Below are 10,274 nucleotides of genomic sequence, written 5' to 3' on the forward strand. Positions count from 1 at the left end.
AAGGACAAAGACACAGACAGAAACAGACAGACAGGACGTATTGGCCAATACGAGAGAGCAACAAGAGAGAAACACATGAGAGGCAGCCAGAAACCTTACCACCTTGCGTCTTCCTCCTCGAGCCAAGCGTCTGCTGAGAAGTACACCGTGTTCCAGAGAAACCAGCACCCGTGACAAACGGAAGCCCTGACAAACGGGAGCTACCAAGGAAGCACCTCGGGAACCTCCGCTCGGACTCGCTGTCTAAGCAAACGTGACTTCCCTTCCTAGACCCGAGTGGGCCGTAAGCCGAGAGATTTCCAGACCCGACACTTATCTCCCGGTCAGCGATGGCTGCTCCGCTCCCAGCCGGACCATTCTCGCCTCGCTTCGACCAAGCTCCCGAGCTCGCTGTTCTCGTTTCTGTTCCATCCCCAGACGGGAGGACACCGGGAGGGTTGACTTCTTATCGCTCGCTACCGAACACAGCAGAGGGGAAAAAACAAACAAACAAACAACTTAGCTTTTTAGTCCGCAAGGACGCGGCATCGCTTCTCCTCCCACCATCGGCCACCCCCTCCCGCTGTCACTCCAGGAACGCGGAGAGAACGGAGGCCTTGAATATCTATCCACGCTCTTTTGAACCGCCTACTGCCCCTTCACCAGTCCCCAAGCCACCAGGCTCCGTGCCCCAGCAGGAAGCCCTCTGCCTCAGAAGAAACATACTGCCAGGACGCTTGAGGATTTCAAAGCACGCACCTCTTACTCACACAGAGCCATGGGAAGGCCGAACGCTGAGGACCCCTCACGTGTTCCGAGAATCACGTCCAGGCAGCTCAAGTCCATCTCGGACGGTATCTTCTCAGCCCACGGACCCGCACTGATTCCTCTGCAAGGGTGGCCGAAAAAGCCCAGCGTTAGCTCTCACTCACTAAGCTCTGTGGCTGTGGGAATGCTATCCTTTAGCCTTTTCCCCCCCTCTCGCCTATGTATCGGGTCCTCTACGAGAACACTGAGTCAGTCAGCAATGACGCACCACCGCTCTCCCTTGCGCGACTGGCATACCTGCAGAATTCCCGGTGGCTGCTGAGCCCTTAACCCTTGGAGATGCTCCCTGGAATGCCTGCAAGCGTGCTGTACAAGGACACGGCAGAAGCAGAGCAAGGACAAAGACACAGACAGAAACAGACAGACAGGACGTATTGGCCAATACGAGAGAGCAACAAGAGAGAAACACATGAGAGGCAGCTAGAAACCTTACCACCTTGCATCTTCCTCCTCGAGCCAAGCGTCTGCTGAGAAGGACACCGTGTTCCAGAGAAACCAGCACCCGTGACAAACGGAAGCCCTGACAAACAGGAGCTACCAAGGAAGCACCTCGGGAACCTCCGCTCGGACTCGCTGTCTAAGCAAACGTGACTTCCCTTCCTAGACCCGAGTGGGCCGTAAGCCGAGAGATTTCCAGACCCGACACTTATCTCCCCGGTCAGCGATGGCTGCTCCGCTCCCAGCCGGACCATTCTCGCCTCGCTTCAACCAAGCTCCCGAGCTCGCTGTTCTCGTTTCCGTTCCATCCCCAGACGGGAGGACACCGGGAGGGTTGACTTCTTATCGCTCGCTACCGAACACAGCAGAGGGGAAAAAACAAACAAACAAACAACTTAGCTTTTCAGTCCGCAAGGACGCGGCATCGCTTCTCCTCCCACCATCGGCCACCCCCTCCCGCTGCCACTCCAGGAACGCGAAGAGAACGGAGGCCTTGAATATCTATCCACGCTCTGTTGAACTGCCTACTGCCCCTTCACCAGTCCCCAAGCCACCAGGCTCCGTGCCCCAGCAGGAAGCCCTCTGCCTCAGAAGAAACATACTGCCAGGACGCTTGAAGATTTCAAAGCACGCACCTCTTACTCACACAGAGCCATGGGAAGGCCGAACGCTGAGGACCCCTCACGTGTTCCGAGAATCACGTCCAGGCAGCTCAAGTCCATCTCGGACGGTATCTTCTCAGCCCACGGACCCGCACTGATTCCTCTGCAAGGGTGGCCGAAAAAGCCCAGCGTTAGCTCTCACTCACTAAGCTCTGTGGCTGTGGGAATGCTATCCTTTAGCCCTTTCCCCCCCTCTCGCCTATGTATCGGGTCCTCTACGAGAACACTGAGTCAGTCAGCCATGACGCACCACCGCTCTCCCTTGCGCGACTGGCGTACCTGCAGAATTCCCGGTGGCTGCTGAGCCCTTAACCCTTGGAGATGCTCCCTGGAATGCCTGCAAGCGTGCTGTACAAGGACACGGCAGAAGCAGAGCAAGGACAAAGACACAGACAGAAACAGACAGACAGGACGTATTGGCCAATACGAGAGAGCAACAAGAGAGAAACACATGAGAGGCAGCCAGAAACCTTACCACCTTGCGTCTTCCTCCTCGAGCCAAGCGTCTGCTGAGAAGGACACCGTGTTCCTGAGAAACCAGCACCCGTGACAAACGGAAGCCCTGACAAACGGGAGCTACCAAGGAAGCACCTCGGGAACCTCCGCTCGGACTCGCTGTCTAAGCAAACGTGACTTCCCTTCCTAGACCCGAGTGGGCCGTAAGCCGAGAGATTTCCAGACCCGACACTTATCTCCCGGTCAGCGATGGCTGCTCCGCTCCCAGCCGGACGATTCTCGCCTCTGTGACGGACCGGGCCGTGTCTGGGCACAGCTTAGGGCGTCCGCTCAGGGCGAATTGCTCAAATCCGGGGCTCTTTACAGTCCCCCTGACTGGCGACCTCTCCAAACAGGCCACAAACCAGTCTCACAGAGCGCTTCAGCAGCCTGCCTGAAGCCTCCCGAGCAAAACCCCTCCGACACTCCAGCAATATCCGTGCCCCAGATGGCCCCGGGCCTATACACAGGTGGGGGGTCCTAGCACCCAATCCCACCTACCCCGAACAAGTTCTGTCCGGTTCCAAGAAACCAGCCACAGATCCCTGGTCAATTTACCCTCTGGACCTTACCCACAAATCACGCTGGGCCAATCCTTTAGAATCTATATCTAAAGGTTTATTATTACAAGAAAGAAAAGCCTAAGAGTAAGGTTATTAAAGTACAGTACGTTACATGCACCGAATCTCCCAGTTCTCGATGCAGGCGCTAGCAGAGATGTTGCAGCTGCTGGTTAAAAGTCCTTATTGTACATCCTACGATCAGGATGGGTTCCCAGGTCTTCCGGGCTCTTCAATCCCTGCAGTGCTGCCTCAGGGATGAAGTGCTGAGCTGAGAACAAAATGGCCTCGACCACATGGCCTCTTTATACTCCTTCCTGGCCTCTTCTTGTATGCAGCAAGTCACCTGGTCAGAGGCCAATCTCTATGTTTCCTGCTGGCTGCCCTCAGGTGACAAATCCCATTCTTTGGGTGTGTCCATAGCCTATTGAGAGTCATTGTTCCACAGGGCTTTGCTACTCAGCCTGTCCATAGCCATGCTTAACACATTAACAGAAATATTCAGCTTCCACACAGATCACAGATTCCTACCTACACACATAGACATTATATACTCACATAAATAGTGTACATAAGATTAACAAACAATAAGCTCCCATTCAATACCCCACATGGCTCCCCCCATACCAATTTCTGGGGCCAACACCCCCACCTAGGGGTGCAGCAGCGATCTGGCTGCTTCCCTCCAATTCGGTAATGTGACACCCCCAACGCAAAATTGATGCAGGAAGTGATGCCAGTAACATCACTGAGGGCATCACAGGCCTCCCCAACCAAAATGGTGGTGTGCCTCAGTTTCCCTTCTTACACAGGACCTTCTGGCTGGAACCCTTTTTGTCCTGTAAGAAGTTCCAAGACCAGTTACAAGTGTTAACCACGAAATATCAATATCACAAGGTCCCCTTACATACCGTCTGTCATTTGGTACATCTCCAGACAGATTACATGGTATTTTCATAGGATCATGCACATTGTATACCGTTACAATTCTCTGCAACAATAGTACATTGGTTACAAGAATTAACATCAGTAACAAGAACAATCCTATACCAGGCGTATACTGAAATTCTCCATCAGGCCACTTCTCTGGCCCCACACCATTGCAGTTTTGGCCCTTCAGGTTTAAACTGCAAATCTTCTTGGCCAAAACAAGTCCTGCCCCTCCCCCTTGTCCTCTGGGCTCCAGGCCTGAAACCTCTGGCCTGACCAAGACAAAGGGCTGGCTGGGTGTGACTCCCTGGCTCACAATGGCCCTGGAATTCTCCCCCTTCCCCCACTCAGTGGGGTAACAGCAGTAAGCTGTAGACTCCCAAGTTTCTCCTCTGTCCACCTCCAACCTCTGTTTCCACATGGAACCAGATATCAAACTCCCTGATTGAGTATGAGTGTCCACCGTGTCCAGAGATGGGAGCATAACTGCCATCTCCTGCATCCTAGGGAGAGTGACCACACAGCTGTTCTGCTCTGCATACTTAGCTACCCAGCCCTTCTCCTGAATCTGAGACACTAAGTTCCCACTCTCCTCACTCACCTGGGAACCATCCTGTCCCACACACACTGACTTCCCAGCAAGCTTGTCACCCACAGTTACTGGGTTAGCAGCCTGCTCCAGTTCTCTGGATGTTCCTGCCTCATCTGGAACAACCCTCAGTCCCTCCGAGACCTCTCCACCACCATCCACCCTGGGTTTCCCTAAACCCAAGTCAGTGGAGTCACTGCCAACAGACAAGTTCTGTCTGTCAGGCACTGCAACAAGTGCCTCACACAACAAGCTGCTGCCTTTTACAGGCAGAGCTTTCTCCTGAATGCCTTCTCCAAGCCAGGCATCATCACCTCTCTCAGTTACTGCAAACTGCTTGCTACAAGCACTGCCAGGACTCTCCTCCCTATGAGCTTCCTTAAGCAGCAGTTCACCCTTCCCTGGCTCTGCAGTAGCATTGCCCTGCTGAGCCCCAACCAATTCCTCCTGCACTTCCCTTACTCCCTGAGTTATCTCTGGCCCCTCAGGTGGATTCACAGATAATCCCCTCTCAGGCACATAGACAGACCCACAAGAGACAGGGTCAGAGGCATCTTCACTCCCTGTGCAGCTCTCTAGATGGCTGTAAACGTCCACACCATCATTAGGCACCAGAGTTAACACACCCTCATTCTCTCCTTGTGCCCGGGCTAAGGGGTCTCCCTGCTCCCACCGAGTAGCTCCCCCCTCTGCCAGCAACACAGCAGCATCAGGCACAATATCAGGGTCACCACTGTCTGGTCTCTGGGGTTCTGGTAAAACACTGACTGTCTCTACCTGAGTCACCTCATCCCTCTCCCCTGCAGACACAAACCTTGGGCCACCCCCTTCCTGGGCCTTAGCCATATCCAGACCCAACTCTGGGACAACCACACTGCTCTCAGCCTTCACAGGCTGTGGGGCACCTTCCTCAGACAAAGGAAGAAACTCTTCCCCACACACAGCCAGACAACCAGAGACAGCTTCTCCCTTGTCCCAACACCCCTGGCTAATCTCAGGCATACAGCTAGCCACTGGGACAGCTTCCTTTACTGCCCCACTGCTACTTCCACCAGCCAAACTGCCAGTTTGCACACATTGTGCTTCACAAAACTCAATTTCAGCTTGTGCAGGTTCAATTCCACAAACCTCACCAGCCACCAACTCCTCAACTAAAACTTCACTCTGGCCAGCCACTCCAGGCTGCCCCAGAGAAACATTTCCCTGACTTCTGGGCTTTTCCTGCCCTGGTTCTGATTCCAGCCTCACCTCTGAGGCATCAGATGGGCCCTCACCCACAGGCTCACTGCCCCCCTGAACAGACACACAGCTATCTGCCACAGGTACACATTTAGAGACACTTTCCCCTTGGTTACAGGGAGACTGACCAGCTCCAGGAAACTTTCCATACCCACATGCACCCCCTTCCCAAACCTCCCTGTTAGCTACAGGTAACACAAAAGGTTTGCATTCACACATGCTTTGGGGTTGGGTCATCACATCAGCTGGGCAAAATACGTCTGCCATATCATAAGCGCACCACATACCCACAGAGTTATACATTGAACCTTCAGGAGGATACAGTCTCTCTTGTTCTTTTAGTCTCTTAAGCTGGAGGTCAAGTCTAGCATTTTCCTCCTTGGCTAGGGCCATCTTCTTTGCATGCTCTGCCTCTTCCCTCCGCTGTCTCTCAGCATATTCTGCCTTTTTCTCCTCAAGTTCCCGATCCATCTCCTTCTGTCTCTTAGCAATTTCTTCATCTGCCTTCTGCCTTCTTTCAGCAGCTTCCTTGGCTCGCTTCTGATCCCTTTCATCCACATCTCTGGTTAGTAACAACACTACCAGATCTAGTTTAGAGGCCCTTTTCCTAAAGGCAATGCCTCTCCCCAAGCACAAATCCTTCAGAGCACTTTTGCTCAGACTCTCATATAATTCCGGGATCATCGCAGCGGCTCTTTAATCAACCAAACTCTCCACACCAAAAATCAAATTTAGACAGCGTGGGGTCCTGATCCCAAAGCTCAATTGACCAAGATCTGTGGATCCTGCCGACTACGCCACTGTGACGGACCGGGCCGTGTCTGGGCACAGCTTAGGACGTCCGCTCAGGGCGAATTGCTCAAATCCGGGGCTCTTTACAGTCCCCCTGACTGGCGACCTCTCCAAACAGGCCACAAACCAGTCTCACAGAGCGCTTCAGCAGCCTGCCTGAAGCCTCCCAAGCAAAACCCCTCCGACACCCCAGCAATATCCGTGCCCCAGATGGCCCCGGGCCTATACACAGGTGGGGGGTCCTAGCACCCAATCCCACCTACCCCGAACAAGTTCTGTCCGGTTCCAAGAAACCAGCCACAGATCCCTGGTCAATTTACCCTCTGGACCTTACCACAAATCACGCTGGGCCAATCCTTTAGAATCTATATCTAAAGGTTTATTATTACAAGAAAGAAAAGCCTGAGAGTAAGGTTATTAAAGTACAGTACGTTACATGCACCGAATCTCCCAGTTCTCGATGCAGGCGCTAGCAGAGATGTTGCAGCTGCTGGTTAAAAGTCCTTATTGCACATCCTACGATCAGGATGGGTTCCCAGGTCTTCCGGGCTCTTCAATCCCTGCAGTGCTGCCTCAGGGATGAAGTGCTGAGCTGAGAACAAAATGGCCTCGACCACATGGCCTCTTTATACTCCTTCCTGGCCTCTTCTTGTGTGCAGCAAGTCACCTGGTCAGAGGCCAATCTCTATGTTTCCTGCTGGCTGCCCTCAGGTGACAAATCCCATTCTTTGGGTGTGTCCATAGCCTATTGAGAGTCATTGTTCCACAGGGCTTTGCTACTCAGCCTGTCCATAGCCATGCTTAACACATTAACAGAAATATTCAGCTTCCACACAGATCACAGATTCCTACCTACACACATAGACATTATATACTCACATAAATAGTGTACATAAGATTAACAAACAATAAGCTCCCATTCAATACCCCACATGGCTCCCCCCATACCAATTTCTGGGGCCAATACACCCACCTAGGGGTGCAGCAGCGATCTGGCTGCTTCCCTCCAATTCGGTAATGTGACAGCCTCGCTTCGACCAAGCTCCCGAGCTCGCTGTTCTCGTTACCGTTCCATCCCCAGACGGGAGGACACCGGGAGGGTTGACTTCTTATTGCTCGCTACCGAACACAGCAGAGGGGAAAAAACAAACAAACAAACAACTTAGCTTTTCAGTCCGCAAGGACGCGGCATCGCTTCTCCTCCCACCATCGGCCACCCCCTCCCGCTGCCACTCCAGGAACGCGGAGAGAACGGAGGCCTTGAATATCTATCCACGCTCTGTTGAACCGCCTACTGCCCCTTCACCAGTCCCCAAGCCACCAGGCTCCGTGCCCCAGCAGGAAGCCCTCTGCCTCAGAAGAAACATACTGCCAGGACGCTTGAAGATTTCAAAGCACGCACCTCTTACTCACACAGAGCCATGGGAAGGCCGAACACTGAGGACCCCTCACGTGTTCCGAGAATCACGTCCAGGCAGCTCACGTCCATCTCGGACGGTATCTTCTCAGCCCACGGCCCAGCACTGATTCATCTGCAAGGGTGGCCGAAAAAGCCCAGCGTTAGCTCTCACTCACTAAGCTCTGTGGCTGTGGGAATGCTATCCTTTAGCCCTTTCCCCCCCCTCTCGCCTATGTATCGGGTCCTCTACGAGAACACTGAGTCAGTCAGCCATGACGCACCACCGCTCTCCCTTGCGCGACTGGCGTACCTGCAGAATTCCCGGTGGCTGCTGAGCCCTTAACCCATGGAGATGCTCCCTGGAATGCCTGCAAGTGTGCTGTACAAGGACACGGCAGAAGCAGAGCAAGGACAAAGACACAGAAAGAAACAGACAGACAGAACGTATTGGCCAATACGAGAGAGCAACAAGAGAGAAACACATGAGAGGCAGCCAGAAACCTTACCACCTTGCGTCTTCCTCCTCGAGCCAAGCGTCTGCTGAGAAGGACACCGTCTTCCTGAGAAACCAGCACCCGTGACAAACGGAAGCCCTGACAAACGGGAGCTACCAAGGAAGCACCTCGGGAACCTCCGCTCGGACTCGCTGTCTAAGCAAACGTGACTTCCCTTCCTAGACCCGAGTGAGCCGTAAGCCGAGAGATTTCCAGACCCGACACTTATCTCCCGGTCAGCGATGGCTGCTCCGCTCCCAGCCGGACGATTCTCGCCTCGCTTCGACCAAGCTCCCGAGCTCGCTGTTCTCGTTTCCGTTCCATCCCCAGACGGGAGGACACCGGGAGGGTTGACTTCTTATCGCTCGCTACCGAACACAGCAGAGGGGAAAAAACAAACAAACAAACAACTTAGCTTTTCAGTCCGCAAGGACGCGGCATCGCTTCTCCTCCCACCATCGGCCACCCCCTCCCGCTGCCACTCCAGGAACCCGGAGAGAACGGAGGCCTTGAATATCTATCCACGCTCTGTTGAACCGCCTACTGCCCCTTCACCAGTCCCCAAGCCACCAGGCTCCGTGCCCCAGCAGGAAGCTCTCTGCCTCAGAAGAAACATACTGCCAGGACGCTTGAAGATTTCAAAGCACGCACCTCTTACTCACACAGAGCCATGGGAAGGCCGAACGCTGAGGACTCCTCACGTGTTCCGAGAATCACGTCCAGGCAGCTCAAGTCCATCTCGGACGGTATCTTCTCAGCCCACGGACCCGCACTGATTCCTCTGCAAGGGTGGCCGAAAAAGCCCAGCGTTAGCTCTCACTCACTAAGCTCTGTGGCTGTGGGAATGCTATCCTTTAGCCCTTTCCCCCACCCCTCTCGCCTATGTATCGGGTCCTCTACGAGAACACTGAGTCAGTCAGCCATGACGCACCACCGCTCTCCCTTGCGCGACTGGCGTACCTGCAGAATTCCCGTTGGCTCCTGAGCCCTTAACCATGGAGATGCTCACCTGGAATGCCTGCAAGTGTGCTGTACAAGGACACGGCAGAAGCAGAACGAGGACAAAGAAACAGACAGACAGAACGTATTGGCCAATACGAGAAAGCAACAAGAGAGAAACACATGAGAGGCAGCCAGAAACCTTACCACCTTGCATCTTCCTCCTCGAGCCAAGCGTCTGCTGAGAAGGACACCGTGTTCCAGAGAAACCAGCAGCCGTGACAAACGGAAGCCCTGACAAACGGGAGCTACCAAGGAAGCACCTCGGGAACCTCCGCTCGGACTCGCTGTCTCAGCAAACGTGACTTCCCTTCCTAGACCCGAGTGGGCCGTAAGCCGAGAGATTTCCAGACCCGACACTTATCTCCCGGTCAGCGATGGCTGCTCCGCTCCCAGCCGGACAATTCTCGCCTCGCTTCGACCAAGCTCCCGAACTCGCTGTTCTCGTTTCCGTTCCATCCCCAGACGGGAGGACACCGGGAGGGTTGACTTCTTATCGCTCGCTACCGAACACAGCAGAGGGGAAAAAACAAACAAACAAACAACTTAGCTTTTCAGTCCGCAAGGACGCGGCATCGCTTCTCCTCCCACCATCGGCCATCTCCACCCGCTGCCACTCCAGGAACGCGGAGAGAACGGAGGCCTTGAATATCTATCCACGCTCTGTTGAACTGCCTACTGCCCCTTCACCAGTCCCCAAGCCACCAGCCTCCGTGCCCCAACAGGAAGCTCTCTGCCTCAGAAGAAACATACTGCCAGGACGCTTGAAGATTTCAAAGCACGCACCTCTTACTCACACAGAGCCATGGGAAGGCTGAACGCTGAGGACCCTTCACGTGTTCCGAGAATCACGTCCAGGCAGCTCAAGTC

General features: G+C 54.1%; 1 long non-coding RNA gene across 1 annotated transcript; it reads right to left on the reverse strand.

The window, feature by feature from the left end:
- Nucleotides 1-6,974: 6,974 nt before the first annotated feature.
- On the reverse strand, nt 6,975-9,978 carry LOC142824219 (uncharacterized). Its single transcript, XR_012899159.1, has 3 exons — nt 9,057-9,978; nt 7,915-8,773; nt 6,975-7,631 (listed from the first exon to the last, which is right to left on the reverse strand). It is a non-coding gene; the product is annotated as an uncharacterized LOC142824219 (long non-coding RNA).
- Between the last annotated feature and the right edge of the window lie 296 nt (nt 9,979-10,274).

The sequence above is a fragment of the Pelodiscus sinensis genome, unplaced genomic scaffold (assembly GCF_049634645.1).
Source record: "Pelodiscus sinensis isolate JC-2024 unplaced genomic scaffold, ASM4963464v1 ctg73, whole genome shotgun sequence".
NCBI lineage: Eukaryota > Metazoa > Chordata > Testudines > Trionychidae > Pelodiscus > Pelodiscus sinensis.